The following is a 16,560-nucleotide window of genomic DNA, read 5'->3' on the forward strand; positions in this document are numbered from 1 at the left end:
AATCACTAGGTGGCAATGCTGGTGTTTTAAGTTTCCCATACTTAAAAGGTAAACTGTTCAGGTGCCAGACACCTGCCTGGGTCGTTTTTTTTCTGCATTGCCCAATCAGAAAGTTTTCTTTCTTGAGAGGTAGCTGGCTCTTCCTGAAGCGCTGCAGTTGTTTCAGTGCAAATGCGAATGATAAATCCATTGGAAAAACAACCAACCCACGTTATGTGCACAGACAGATAATGGGACAAGCGCAGAGATTTGAACCCGGGGCTGCAGCTTGCAAAATTCATGATGGACAATTAATAGAATGAGAAAAATATTTAGTTTCTTATACATTTTTTATTCTGCACTGAAATAGCCTTATTTATTTGAAATTGCAGCCTACCCTGTCTCTAAAGCTTCAGGTGTCTTCCATGATGAAACTATTTTGAAACTGATGACAGTTTAATCCTATACATATGTACATACCCTGCAATATTTTCCTGATGAAAAGAGAAACATCCTATTCCATCACAAGAATTATTTAAAAATGTTATTCATACCCTACCCATCTGACTGGGTTGCCCCAGCTACTCTGGGTAGCTTCCAACAGATATAAAAATATAATAAAACAATGAACATTTTAAAAAACCTTCCGTATAAGGGCCTGTCTTCAGATGCCTTCTAAAGGTTGTATAGTTACTTATTTCCTTAGCAGCTGCACAACTCCCTACTCTCCAACATTTCTCCAATGAAAATAGGGATGTCTTAAGGAAAAGTGAGGCATTCTGGGATCAAATCAGAAACTGTGATGTGGCTTCTGTAAATCTGGCACTCTTCCAGGAAAAAAGGGACACTTGGAAGGTCTGTATCCATCCAGAGTCCCGTTAAGTCCAAAGGGGCTTACTCCTAAGTTAAATGAGCAGAGGACTGCAGGCTGAATGATTTGTGTTTACTGCAGCATATATCAAATTGTCAGGAGTAAAAATGTTCTTGAGCATCAAACAACAGCTTAATAAAAAAAGATTTAACAGGACATGGGGTGTCATTATATTTTGGGGAATCGCAGAATTGCTTTTTAGAAATACATAGCAGAATATGAAAAGGAGCTCTAAAAAAGTTGCACATTTTTCAAAACAGAACCTGCCTCTTTCCACCCCCCATTATAGGAGGTTCTAACTCAGGAAAGTTTCACAAGCAATCTGTGAGATGTCATCCAAGCTGAGATGTGCCATCCAATGAAAACATTTAATTTGTTATAGTTCCACTAGACATGCACAAGTCCCTGTGTGTTCCTAAGCAGATCTTTAGAGGGATGAAACTGACTTGGGCTGAGTACACTCCATACCTTTGAAGCACATGGCTTTCCCCAACGATTCATGGGAACTGAAATTTACTCTCACATAGCCAAGGCTTTTTTTCAACTGGAATGCACTGGAACTCAGTTTCAGCACCTCTCAAGTGGGTGCCACTGCCATTATAAGAGAACAAGGGAGGTGTTCATGGTGAGTTCCAGCACCTCTTTTTCTAGAAAAATAGCAATGCTCAGCACCCTTAACAAACTACAGATCCCAGGATTCTTTTGGGGGCAGCCATGTGATCTAAAAGCATGGTGTGTCCACAGCTTTGAAGGTATGCAGTTGGAGCTCTTAGCATGTTTGTTGTGGGGAGGGCCATGAGGGTGCTTCAAACAGGAAAATTTTAATACAGTGGTACCTCCAGTTACGTACTTAATTCGTTCCGGAGGTCCGTTCTTAACCTGAAACTGTTCTTAACCTGAAGCACCACTTTAGCTAATGGGACCTCCTGCTGCTGCCACTGTGCCGCCGGAGCCCAATTTCTGTTCTCATCCTGAGGTAAAGTTCTTAACCTGAAGCACTATTTCTGGGTTAGCGGAATCTGTATGTAACCTGAAACATATGTAACCCAAGGTACCACTGTTGTTTTACAGACAAGATGTCAGATATTTTAAATGAAGGAATAAAAACTGGATATTTTTGGCTGATATTTCCACTTCTGGCACCTAAGGAACTATCACAGGCACCAACACTAATTCACTAATTAAAGCAAAAGACCAGACAGAACACTCACACCCAAACAAATGCAACAGAGGCAAAACTTCTAACCCTAAACAGGGAAAACAAACCAACCAAACAACAACAAAAGGACAAAAGGAGGCAACACAACCAACTAAAAAAAAAAAGTGTTTAATGGGAGGGGTTGTACCTCTGGTATGTTGTGCTGCTTCTCGAGTAGCAAGGTCCCCACTTTGCACTCAGCTCTCCCATGTGGCTCCTAGAAGTTGTCAGCATGCAACAGTGGCCACACCTCAGGAATGGCTTTGACTGGCCAGCTAAACCAGGTGAGGGTAGCTGATGGGTCTCAAATCTTCAGTGAGTTATAGACTTCCCAAGCATGCAAAGACCGGGTCTGGTGGATTGAGCAGATGAGACCAATAGTGGGTCCAATGGTCAAGAAGGTGGTTTCTGCATGTTCCTTAGAGGGAAGTGAGGGGAAGATTGGACTCATCAACCTGGGAAGGTAGCTCATCTAGGGGGAGAAAAACTCTGATAATAAATCTCTGGGAGAAGAAAAGGTTAGGGAGTAAACCCTACACAAATCTGGAGTGGACTCCCTAAAGTGGTTGGATGACATGTTGTACGCTTCCTTCCAGCTACCCCTGTAGCCAAGATGGTACCAAACATCTTGCTCCACTCTCCTTTAGACCACATCCATTAGGCCAAGAAGGAGGTCTTATCATCTAGGCAGCCCAGGACTTCCACACACACTGCCCAAGCTTGCGTTCTGGGGAGATCAGTTCAGTGCTCCTAACGCAGCAGTTTGACTCCACCCCTAGAGGCGTACTCCATTATCTCTCAAGGCAGACAGATGCTAGCAGCAGATCACCACCATTTATTTGTAGGCCTCCTTTCCATAGGGACGCAGGTGGCGCTGTGGGTCAAACCACAGAGCCTAGGACTTGCCGATCAGAAGGTCGGCGGTCTGAATCCCCGCGACGGGGTGAGCTCCCGTTGGTCAATCCCAGCTCCTGCCAACCTAGCAGTTCGAAAGCATGTCAAAGTGCAATAGGTACCGCTCTGCTGGGAAGGTAAACGGCGTTTCCGTGCTCTGCTATGGTTCGCCAGAAGCAGCTTAGTCATGCTGGCCACATGACCCGGAAGCTGTAAACCGGCTCCCTCGGCCAGTAAAGCGAGATGAGTGCCCGAACCCCAGAGTCGGCCACAACTGGACCTAATGGTCAGGGGTCCCCTTTACCTTTACCTTCCATAGTATACTATGCTCAAGGAGGCTTACATTAGGAACTTTATTTCCATAATTCACAAGTTATTTAGTTCATAATACGTTCTTAATTCACACAATATAACAAAATTCAAATTAACAAGAAGCTAATGAAAGCATCTCATTAAGACATTTTCAGTAAAATTAAACATCCCCTTATAATGTATAGTAAGGTCAAACAACAACTTACAAAAAAAAGCAAAAATAAGACACCATCAAAATTAAATCTTGGCCCCAACACCTACCGCCCCCAGTCTCTAGGAGCCCTGAGCAGCATGTTTTTCTGGACTCCCAGCAATATGGTCTCTGGTACTTTCAGCAGCAGCTTTTGCAGCTGGCATCAGTCAGGGCCCCAATAACTGTCAACGTTTCCCTTTTTAAAAGGGAAATTCCCTTATTCCGAATAGGATTCCTCACAAGAAGAGGGAAAAGTTGACAGCTTTGGCCCCAACCCTCCCAGGCCAGGTGGAAATAGGCCAGCAAAGCAGGGAGCAGGTCTTGCAGGACTCACAGTCAAGATTTATTTATTTATAGTATGCTAACCATCCGTCATATTCCCAGAGCAGTTTTATTTTGATGCAGATTTGTGGACCCCTCCAGCTTTAGTGGCTTCATTGCGATAGGAAATGGGAGAAGAGGACGCAAGGCATTTTGCAGGAAAGTGACACGATTACTCTTTGACATGGCTGGGCTGTTCCTGGGCTGCCTTGTTGCAACACAAACTTCTACTCCTCTGGGACGCTTGAAGCCCCACCCACTGGCAATGTGGCAAAGTATCTCAGCCCACCCAGATCTCTTGGACTGCTCTGTCCCTCCCACCTCCTCACCCCACCCCAACTTTAAATTGCAATTTAGTATGCAGACGTGGGGAGCAAACATACTTTGGAAATTGTTTACTATCTCATGACTGTTGGCTGTTATACTGCACATTTCAATATTTATAGTCTGATTCAAGTTAAAACGATTAAGTGAGAAATAATTTCTGAAGCAGAGGACTGAGAGCATGAGGACAACGTGTTTAGTAAGTTTCTTAAATGGCATTTTAACTTGAATCAGACTTTGTTGCTTAAGTGTTATTTATTTCAAGGTTAGTAGCACTAACGATGATTTCCTTTTAAGCATTGTTTCATTTACACCTAAGAAGACATAATAAAAGTATTAAAATGCTTATTTATAAAATTTGAAGCTATAGCTGAGGTTGCCAATTATTCAGGAGCAACTCCCTTTGAACCCTGTTCAAAAAAGCAGGCTTAAGGTTGTCCTGTTATTGATATTTTACAGGCAATAAATTCATAAGCAAGTTAAGCCATGGCAACATGTTTGGACTCAAACAAATCCCACTTTATCTGCATCAAATGGAACTAGATCAGAGCAAGTTGACAACTGGACTGTGGAACGTACTAATCTTTAATAAGAATTGATTTGTTAAGGAATTAAACTTATGATCATTTCTTTACAGCATGGGTTTAAATATTTGCATGTGTGTGTGCGCCTGATCAATTTTGACGTCATTTGTTTTTTTAAAAAAAATCTTAACTTTTATATTAAAAAGTGTTCCAAGCTAGGTAGATGATCTTATCAGTTATCAGTTGAAATAAGACAGAAGAACTGATTTAGTATTGTATACTTTAAGAAACATATGGGTCACCAACCTAAGAGTACATGCATGTTCTGTGTGGTGTCCTGTATGCCTTTCACGGGACTTATCTACCCTGGGGGATACTGTACAAGGGAGCCAGACAAGACCCTCACCCCCTTGATCTTCACAGCTTGGGAAAGAGGTTCCTTTCCAGAAGATGTCTCCAAAGGACTCCCAAAGTTGTTTTTTCAGCACTACCACACCAAGTTTACAAAAAAAATATTTGGGGCAGCTTAAAGGAACACCAAGCTTCTCTATTTAAACTGCTCCTGTGTCCGCTGTCTGGATTGCTTTTAGTTGAACTAGATCAACTTTGACCTGTTCCCAAAAAGAAAATCCCAAGGGGAAAGAGTGTGGATGCATTTATGCCTATCAGACTTCACTAAGTAGCCATCAAATGATTAGAAAAAAACCACAAACACACACACACTCCTTGTCCAGTATTAATGCCCTTGCATTTTCTCCCTTAGATACATGAAAAAATGCCAATACTTTTTCAAGGGATTCTACTTATTTAATGTTCGCCTGTTTGCCAGCAGAACTTTTCAGCTGAGAATGATCCATTCTGTGTTATGTGCCCCATATTCTGATAGCAAAAATGCTTAGAAAACCAAAGCAGCCAGGTTGAAGGAAAGATGAAATAAGATTGATTTCATTTTCTTCCTTTCTTTTTCCACTCGAAGCCACAAATGCTGATATATATATTTTTGAAGCTAGCAGTTGGAGGAACTCTGCTCTGTTCTATCACACAAAGAAAACACCAGCATGGTTATAAAGAAACCCAGACCCTCCATACATAAAATAGACTTTGTCTTGTCAAAATAATCCCAACTGGTTTTTATATGACAAGAACCTGCATTTTTAAAAAAAGAAAAACCCCACAAATGACAGAAGCTTCCTACTGTATGATGAATGAGAGAACGGACACCAAAATGCGAGGGCATACATTTTTAATGGCCCAATTGCTCAATTAATTCCTAGCTCCTTTCTTCTCTCCCCCCTCCCACCCCCCGCTCCCATACTTTTAATGTGAAAATCGTCATAATTCCTCCCAGATTAGTATAGATAGAGGCCGACGGACTTTCCTGCTCAAGGTATTTGTGGGACATAATTCATTCATAAAGCTGTAATGCACTCATCTATCATCTGAATTCCCCCCCTCCTCTCTCCGCTCGCCCTTTCTCTTTCTGGCTCCGGGCTCTTCAGAAGTCTCTGGGCGCTGATGTATTAGCCCGCATATGCAAGCTATGAATTATCAACTGAAAGAAGTCAATTATCCACTCCAAAAATGAGTGTCTGGGCACCAATAGCCCGAGGGGCCTCTTTTGTATTTACGAAATGATTTCATGGCAAGTAGAAGTAGTGCAGGGTGGGGGGTGAAAAGGTGTATACGCATGTGGTGCTGGCCGGGGACGACGACAAACCATTTCCAGTCTGGTTCCCCCTCTTTCTTTTTTTTATCCACATCTTACCTTAACCAGAGCTGGGGAAACGGGAAAAGGAAAGGGATGGGGCGAGAGAGGAAGCAAGCATTTTAAACTTTTAATGCAATAATCCATTTTTATATACACCTACTTTTATGACTGATTTCAGCAAGCTATAAAGCAGGCTTGTTTAGCAGCCGCCCGGCCTCGGCCTCGTTCCCCGTCTATCTGGTCTCAGCCCAGCCTTCAATCAAAACTTAGAGGCTTGGCTGACTAGGGTAGCTAATAGACTGGATAGGAAATGGTATATTGGATTGTTTTCGAAGTCCCCAGCTACTGGCCTCATGGCTTGTCATCTCTACAGACATTGATTTTTCCCTCCTCTCCCTCTCTCCCTCTCTTCAAAAAAAATAAAAATTGAAGGAACTACATCCTACCTAGAGGCCCAAACCAAATCAGCAAAACTTCCACTGAGTGGCATGGGTTACACTTAGGGAAATGAGGTCATTAGACAGAATTACAGCGGGTTTTTGATAGCTCAGTAATAGGTTTTAATGATAGAATTTAACATTGGCCCCCCACTAGGGAAAAGTTTGATATCGGTACAGACAGGCCACTTAATAAATCACTTTGCTTGCACTTGGGATCCTGGAATTTCACAAGGCTTTTCAAACGTCGGTGTGTTGAGTGAAGGCTGCATTTCATCATCACGGAGCTGATCTGGGCCGATTTTATTTTTTATTTTCCATTTTGTCTCGCGGTGGCTGATTTGCCTGAAATTGGTCCTTCTCGTTTCCACAAAATTGAGTTCTGATCCAGGGGTTGCCTCCATTGCAGAGAGCTTTTGTAATCATCATGGAGCCGAAGGACATTCATTCAGGAGCAAGGTAAATTGCTTGGAAGTGGTAAGAGCTTAGCTCTTCTTTAAAGTGTTGGCTCCTGACAGGTAAATTGCAGGTTAAGTGCAAAAGCAGCATTAACAGAGGAGAGGCTGGCTTCCGCAAATCCACCTTGGCCTTTAATCTGAATACAAAAGCAGGGAAGGAATTAAATTTGACCCCTGAATACACTGCCTGTTCAATCCCAGACTTATTTAGTAAACTCTTTTAAAGATGCTTTTGTATTTGTTCTGCGATCACCTCAAGGAGGTACGAAAATGCCCACAATTGCAAACCCTTTATGCATCATTCAATGAGCCTTAGAACTGAGGCCTTTGCTTTTCACATTTCAACAATGCAGAGGTTCTACAGGTTTCTGAGGAGGGCAGTTAATTTAATTTCCTCTGCAAAAAAGACTATTATGCTATAACATCTTGTTGAAAAACACCCTCTTGCATTACTGGATTAAAAAAAAAAACAACTATTGTCTTCCGTATTGTGTGAAAAAAGGTTGTGACCCCTTTCAGAATTCTTATTTTCAAGTAGCCTGTTGCATCAGTGAGATCCAGTGGATTGGCAGAGACTTTGACTTTCACTGAAGAGTTTGCGAGGAAGCTTGCGACATAAAAAGGACTGGCGCTGCGAGTGCCACAGTGCTTCTTGCAACCTCAGATTGCAGAGCTTGGATTATACATTATGCTGGACAAACTGCAGACCAGGATTCCTACAAATTATCAGCAAACTTCTCAGTGTGGATAGGGGCAGCCAGGGTTTGAATTTGCACTTCACTTTGAGCACTTCATATTGACGTTGAGCACAGGGGAGAAGATTGTCTTTCTGTGGCACCACAAAGCATAAGTGTCATGGGTCCAAACAAAAAAACACCCAGTGCTATTCTCTGGTAGTGGCCCTGTATGGAGCAGTGGAACCATTGTAATGCCCTGTTGATCTTTTTCAATCTCTCAGTGGTGAGTGGGCACAACATTTGAGAGTCGGGGTTAGAGCATGTTGAGTACTCGCAGGAGGAGTCCTCGCCTTTAGGTGAAACAGGGAGATGAATCGCCAGGGGATCAGGACTGGCCATTACCCTGACAGAGATAAAAGGCTGTCGTAACCTGGCCCAGGTTGCAGGAGCAACATTGCTGTATGCTAGATCCTGCCTGAGATCCTGTACCTGTCCCTGCCTGGTTTCCTGCCTCACGTCCTGCCTTGGCCCCGTTGGACTGACTCCTAGCAGGACCTTCAGATTCTGGAACAGAGCCGGACCACGTTTCTTGGGTTATGTCTGGGGCCAGCACACGGGCCAGTACACTGAAAAACAAAGCACAGGATGGGCTGACTTCATGCAACGCACTGCAGCACAACCTATTGTTCCTCTGAACTGGTTGCAGTTTGCTGGTTTACACCCCTAGTGTATCAGCGTCCTGGTTTCCTCCTCCTGCACAGTTATGGTCCACTGCTCCTTACCAGTCAGTTAGGGCTTGTGTTCTCCGAAACATCTCCATAGTCCTACCTGCCATTTTCAGTTTCTGGAGGCATTCTTGAGAATTAAAGATGGAGTATCACGGATGGGAGCTATTCTCTGACAACATTCCACTCCCTGTGAAAAGTTAAAAAAGAAACAAAGAAGAAAGCTGTCATGTGCCTTGCTGTTGTGCATCATCATTTGCAGGGGTGTGCTCCAGTGCTGCAGGTCCTGGGACATCTATCTGGAAGTCTGACCCTAACAGAACCACTGGGCAGCAGCAGTTAAAAGTGAGTTAGCTCTTATGCTGGGTGTTTGCAGAATGATTGCAGAGGGTACATACAGCACTCATCTCATTTGTTTCTTTTATATTTATTGCCCAGCAGATGTAAACAATTGATCTATTTACAAAGTCAAACCCAGTTCTGGGTAATCTTTTAGAGCCCAATTTTGTTAGAAACAGGGTGAGCCAACAGAACATCTTGGACTAGTTCAGGGATGGGGAAACTGACTCTCTAGATGTTGTTAGACTCCAACCCACATAATCTCTGCCCATTGACCATGCAGGTCTGGAGCCAATGAAAGATGGAGTCCAGCTACTAACAAATAGCTTCAAATTCCTCATGCCTGGACCAGAAAGTTGTTCTAGGAGGCATGCGTGTGAAAGACTTCATGAACCCCCTTCCCATGGGTGCTGCATCTGCTTACTCTTGATCCTGGCAACTCTGAGAAATATAGATTCCAGCCTCCCTGCTTTCCAGATAGCAGAGCCAGGTGAAGGACAGAGCAGGATTCCTGCACCGTTAATAGCTATCTATCAATTTCAGTAATGTTGTGCAAGTTGATGCCTCCTGAAATGCCCACATCCTATTAAAGGTGCAGGAACCCTGTCCTGTTTTTCACCTGGTCACCCTATTTCGAAGGCAAAGAAGAGCCCAATTATTTCAGAGGTCCTTGCTGTGGTCAACAGGTTGCACTGCTTCCTGCTACAATTCTTGTGAAGGGAACGAAAATCGTAAGTGACCACTGCTTTTCATTCGGCATATGTCTGTCCTGTGTTCAGATACAGAAGAGGTTGTGAGAATTTCAGTCTTCCCTCAAGCAAAACCTGAGAATTTTCACAGTCCTCCCCCATCTCTGCTGCATTTCAATCCTCGTTGTTCTTCAAGCAGTCAGGGTGGCTGAAATGCGATAGCCGGTCTCCCCTGTAGTTTTGCAAACTGTCATAAATGATTTGCCAGCTCAAACGATATTAGCGCCTCCCGTAAGCTACATGTGATGCTAAAAGCCTGTCTGTTTAATTTGCAAATCCCTGATGAAGCTAGGTAACGAGCTCTCAACAAAGAAGAAACTGCCGCTTTTGGGGGGAAAGCCCGCTGATTTACAAAGGGCACCCTTCAATTATTTAAGGAGCAGTCAACAGTGCCATAACTTTAAGTATGAATCAAGTGGCATGACTGAAAAATTTGTCACAGTGTGTTAGATCAATGGTAATTACCTCACTGACACGAGTACTATTATTATTTTACAGGGCTGCAAACAGGATCATGGACGCAAGGAAACACAAACTGCAGTCTGATCAATACTCTCTGAAATATGACTCTCCACGGTCCAAAATGGAGTTTTCAAGCCAGGCAAACCATTATAGGCTGGTCTTTTCCTCTCTCTTTCTGCCTGAGATGGATACCCTGAAGTAAAACATAGCAGCAATTGGTCAACTTATTTCTGGCTTTAAACAAGGCCATAGTCACTTATTACTTTTAAGAACTTGTGGACCCCATTAAAAAGTCCGTAGTTCCTGAAGAAACAGGGAATGAACTTTCTGGCATTATTTTTCTTTTCCGAAGTTTGGTGGACAATCTGGTGCCATTAATTTCCTCATTTTCATACTTGGAGAGAATGAGTTTGCTCTGCTGTCCCTGGAAACCCCTCTCCCTTCTCTTACTTCCAGTTTTCAGGGCCTCTGGGCGTTTATAGGCCACAGAGTACCTGACAGGAAGGCAGGGGATGACTCTCAGTCTTGACTAGGGATAGAAGAATCTGTCAAGTTTGGTTCTTTCTGTGTCTCCTTTTTCCAATCTGAAATTCAGTTCTCCACAGTTTGCAGCAATTTGCAATTTTTTAAAAATCCTCATGAAAATTCACCAGCATTTTAGTGCAAAATTCTCCTCATGGACACATTTTCATATGCCGTTTCGAGTGATGCACACATCTTTGCAGGCAATTCCCCTAATATAATGCCCTTCAAATGTTTGTGAATTTATTCAGATTTATGCACACTTTCTCATAACAAATACATTTTTGTAAACATTGCTGATTGGAGAACTGCATGACAAAATTTTGATAAATGTGAATTTTGAAGGATAGTAGTGTTTAAGTTCACATATTGTTTTGGAGACTGCAAATTTGATAGATCCAGGTTGAATGGCAAATTTCTCCTCCATCCTCAGTCTTGACCAAAGGCACCTTCAATACCAATACCAGGATGCTGGCTCAAACTTGGCAGCTTTGGGCAAAGCTTCAATTCTCCACTGGCAAGGTGGGATAATCCTGACAAATACTACAGATATGTTGAGATTATAACTAATAACTATGAAGGGCTCTAAACACTCACAAGACGTGATGTAAGTGGTTGTTATTGTTTTTTCAGCACTCTGAGTGCTTACTCAATAAAGGATCTTTCTCTAAGGCAGAAGTAGCCAATCTGGTAACTTCTGGACACTGTTGACAACAACTCCCATCAGTCCCAGCTAACATGTTCAATGGCAGGGATGGTGGATTTGTGGTCCAACAATATTTGAAGGGCACTACAGCCCTTTTCTATGATTGTTCATGGATTTATTCATTACATGGCAAATATGGAAAATAACCTTTTCCCGCATTTTGCATTTTGTATTTAATAGAAATGATAGCACAAGAATTTTCTCCACATTTTGCCGCAGGCTATTTGGAGCAACTTTTTGCAGTTTATATACTATACAAAATTGCCTTGAGCTTCCAGACACGCTTCGTTGCCAAGACTGGGTTTTGGTATTTGTAGCAAATCCAACGAGTGGTATCTGTAGCACAACAGATCATAGGTTGTATGGTCAGGTGGGAATGTCTTCACATAGAATCCCTACCCATTGCCACACATTGTTCACAAATCAGGCGTTTTATCAAGATCACACTAAATTCTGACCCTGTCAAGGTCTCAAGCAGAGATTTTTTCACATCATCTGCTACCTGATGGCTTTTCAACTGGTGACACCAGGGAAGTGGTAGCCAAAATGGTGCCCTCCAAAGGTTACTGGACTTCAACTCGCATCAGCCCAGGAGATTGGCCACACTGGCTGGGAGCTGGAGTCCACAGCAACTGGAGGGCACCACACTGGCTACCCTGAAGTTTAATATTGAATATTGGGCCTTTTGCATGAAAAGCACGTGTGATCAATCTCCCTGAGGGTGGAGACCTGATATGTTGTCTGGTCTCATGGCATTTATGGTGGCCAGGTTGCCTGTGGCCACACTTTCACTCACTCATTTAGGACTGTTAGAATATGAGTCTGCCCTGGCAACCTCATATGATTCAAGGAACCTAATTGATTGCATGGTATTGTTAATTTTTAAACAAAAGACACTGCATTGTGATCAGAATCCATGTGTGTAGGTAGTATTTTTCACTGTCCAAGTATAGGGGCAGTAGTAAAAAATGTGATCTATGCAGGGGCACCATCAATGAAGACGGTGCATGCATACCAATCACTCTCCCGTGTCCATCTTTTTTTATGGGTTATAGATGTCACAGTAAGAACTCAGGAAAAAAGAAAGACTATACTTAATTCATTGCAATGTCAACTCCTCCTTTGACTGTCATTTTTAGCACTGAACCTGAGAAAGAAGCCGAAAATGTGAAGCGATGCTGAGAAAAAGCCATAAAATTGCTCCTCTGGGTCACTGATATAGTGAACTAGGTCCAAACGTTGACCATTTCCTGGTTGCCATTGCAGAATTATATAAATGCAAGCAACTGGGACTCGTTAGTTCTAGTTTCTTTATTCTTTGTACTAGAGATGGCAGGAGAAAGAGGGTTCCTAAGAACCTGAAGCCAGGACCATCTGGTTGAGGGGCGGGGAGAGAGAGAGAGGCTGAAGAATGACAAATGCCAGAAGAGGAGGTGAATAGTTCAGAAGTGACCATGTATTATTTTGGAAAGGGTCGCAAATTAGGTATAAAATCATGTTACACCTTTAAGTTGTGACCTCCTAATAAAAATGATAAATAGTCAATGGTGTATAACAGGATTCATAAGAGAAATTTATTGGCCACTCTTGTGGTATAAATATATTGATACCAGGCCAGTGGGAAATAAAAAAACACCAGTAAATCATATTACATCTACAACCGTACTAATAGCATGAGCTCCTGTAAGGTATAACCAATATTTTTATACCTGCAGAAACCCCTCTGGCAAGGTACAATCAGAAGGCATGAAAGCAGCATCAGGCCTGCTATTTCCATCAGTTGGAGAGGGCTATACGTATCCCATTGGTGGGCTGTGCAGACAGGCCTTCATAATGACTTGCGCTCCATTCCCCCTCTGCTTAGAAACTGACAGAGAGTACTGTATAATCTGTCTCTCCCAAAATGGTCTCACATACTAGCATGTGGTGGGAAAGTCAGTCAGCTGCATGGCATACAGACTCAGGAAGAAATTCTGGTCTGATTTACCTGATGAGGTTGGCATGTTGAGACCTGAGGATGCTGTTTGAGGGGAACTGGAATACCATAGCTTGGAATACCATGGAATTGCTAGTGGGATTGCTTGGCTGCATGGCCAGCATCGGCGAAGGCAGGAATCCAAACTCTCCCCACTCCTCTGGGGTGGCAAAGCTAATGCAGCCTGGAGCTGGCACTGCACCCAGGTGTGTCCACAACAGTGTTGTTTAGTACGGCTGAGGCATTGCTTCTTTGCCATCAGTCATGCTCACTCCCATGACCAAGATCAAGTCCTGTTAAGGAAAGATCCCCTGTAACTTTAATTAGTAACTTCCTTGAAGATTTTGTTCCTGCTTTCCTTTTTTTACATGGAGGTAGTATTGTAGACAAATAGCCTTTTATTTGTCAGTGGGGAACTATTTTGCTCTATTATTTTCTTTTCATTTTAAAATTCAAGATAGCATTAACGAAAAGGTAGAGAATGAGATGAAACCTCCTCACATCTGGGAAAGGAATCAATTATTTAAGGAGCTATTAACAGGCAATTAACAGGCAGCTGATCAGTAATGCTGCTGCCAGAGTTGGCCTGGCCATGACACAGGTTGAGGCAGCTGCCTCAAGTGGCAAAACAGGGAGTGCAGCCACTGGCTGCCACCATATTAAACAGGAAACAACAACAGAGGTAGAAGCTTCAAAGAAGAAGTTACTAACTAGAGGCATGAAACTTCTGAAAAGCTTCAGTAATACTCTACTAGATCATCATCATCAAACCTATTGGCATCACATACAAACATCCAAAACAAATCAATACAGAATTACCACTTCCCCAGTGGCACAAAACATTTGCTAAAAGAAAGGAGGCAGAGCAGTCTATCGTCTATCGTCACATCTCTAGGTGTCCAGGGAGATCAGACGTTTGCAGTGTATTTCAACAGCAAAAAACCAAATAGAGATATTTAGCCACTAACCTGGTGAGTTCCTGATCATTCCCCAGTAATAGAAAATGTATGACCTCCAACTCTGGTTTCCATTTGGGGATACAGAGTTGATCTAGAAATTGCTGATGGAGATCAGCATATAGTTTACAATTAAGAACCATATGTGTAAGGTGAAGACCAGGTGGTCTTCACATGGGCAAGTTCTTTCTCCTTCCACCCTGCCTGAGAACCTCCCCCAAAGGAGGTTTGATGGATTTGAATTAAACCTGGCTAGCAAAAATGCCATTCTTTCTTGAGGGTTAAGCAGAAATTCAAGGTAATTGTGGTTAGTTTCATGTGCCCAAGAAAGTTGAAAACAAAGAGAGGAACATGTTTTCTCTGCTGCTGCTGTTATTCTCCTAGTTGACTCTGGGCAGGCTGGCACTACAGTTGCATTTTAACAGGCGGCTAACCTAAAAGGCCCTTCTCTCCCCACACCTGAAGAACTGCTCATGAATAAGAAATCAGCCACCTTATCAACAAGTGTCTGAACACAAGATAAAAAATGCAGTTGGCTAAATAAAGGGTGCAAGACTCCAGAAAGAAGGTCTTGGCAGGAGACGAGCCAATGCTGTACATCACTAACTCCTCAAAATACAAAGGCCTTCCACATTTCTGTTGCAGCAGGGACAGAGTGTGTTTCTCTGTACGGCCTTGTTGTCCACTAAGTTTTGAGCACTGAAGGAATAATTCAAAAGCTGTTCTCAGGAGATCACAATGAGATGAACTGGGAAAGATAGCTTCTTAAGGCCAAACGAGATGTGACACCATTCACACAACCAGCAGTTTTTACAAAGCAACTTTACTCAACCCAGTGCCCTCCAGAGGTTCTAGACTACAGTTCCCATCATTCCTGACTGGAGCTGAGGGATGCTCCTGTCCAAAACATCCATAAAGCATCTTGTTGAAGAAAACTACTACCTAGTCAATAGCAGCTGTTATGATCTTATACCAACTTGGGACCCTGGCTGGGGTAGGTTTTTGTTTTTTTAATGTTTTGCCTCCACTGACTGTGGCCTCAGTTTGATCATATATTATATGATCATATAACATTTGTTTGAACATTTGTTGCCCAGGGCAACAAACACAGGATTATAAATAGGAAACTGTTTTATACTGTGGGCACTTCCAGACGATCTCTATTTTCAGGTGGGATTCTGTCCCATACTAACAAACTCAGATGGGGTAATTAATGTTGATCTAGAGCTCTTGCACAACAAACTTGCTTTCCTAAAAGATTGGGCTTTTTTCAATAAGGAAATGCATGGGAAAGTGCGGGATAAAACATGCTTTGATATAATATCGTCTAACTTCCTCACAAATGAATGAGAATAAATGCTTAGTAAACAGCCAGACCACTGAGCCACCCAGCTCAGTATTGTCCACATTGACAGTGCTTCTGCCAGACATTGATGGGTCTTTCACAGCTGTACTGAGAGATGCTGAACCTGTAACAGCCGATGGAGAGCCACTGAGCCATGGTCCTCCCCCGGATTCTGACAGGTGGGGGAGAGAAGGGATATTGGATCCTCCAGTGGCAACAAGAGGAATCAAAGCACATAACATTACCAGAACTCTCAACGGGGCTAAATTCCATTTAAATAAAATAAAATAAATCACACCCAGCATTTATCTATGTTTTTTAGCTGCTATAAACTTGCAGTACTGCTTTGATTTATTCCTGCTGTTATGCAGTGAGTTAAGGGTACGTTGCATCTGAAAGGGAGAAAAGGAAGGCGGTGTGTGTGTGTGTGTGTGTGTGTGTGTGTGTGGAGGGGCGGAGGAGAACATGATCTAAATTGTTGGCTTCCTACAATATTTTGTTATCATTATTCAAACCCTAACTGGCTTGACTTCATAGAGGGGGGGAAACCCCATCCCCTTACCCACCAGCAAGAATATTAAATCGTTTTTCTGTTTTACATATTTTCAGCTAAGCTGCAACCTGTTTCTTTAAGAAAAAAAGAGCAATTGTAGTTATGAATTTGTTTTCTAGATGCATTTTTCATCATGCCTTTTATCATCTTTGTTCCTGGTGATTTTTTTTTAGGGGGAGTGGGGAGAATAACTCATTATAGAGTCAGAATGGGAGGTGGAAAACCACAAGGGAGTCTTTGTTAAAATGTTTAAGTATTAATTTCTTTCGTGATGAATTTTCAACTGTCATTTTCTTAATATCATGCACATGAAATAATCATGTCTTAAAATG

Source organism: Podarcis vaucheri, assembly GCF_965113315.1.
Source record: "Podarcis vaucheri genome assembly, chromosome: 6".
Lineage (NCBI taxonomy): Eukaryota > Metazoa > Chordata > Lepidosauria > Squamata > Lacertidae > Podarcis > Podarcis vaucheri.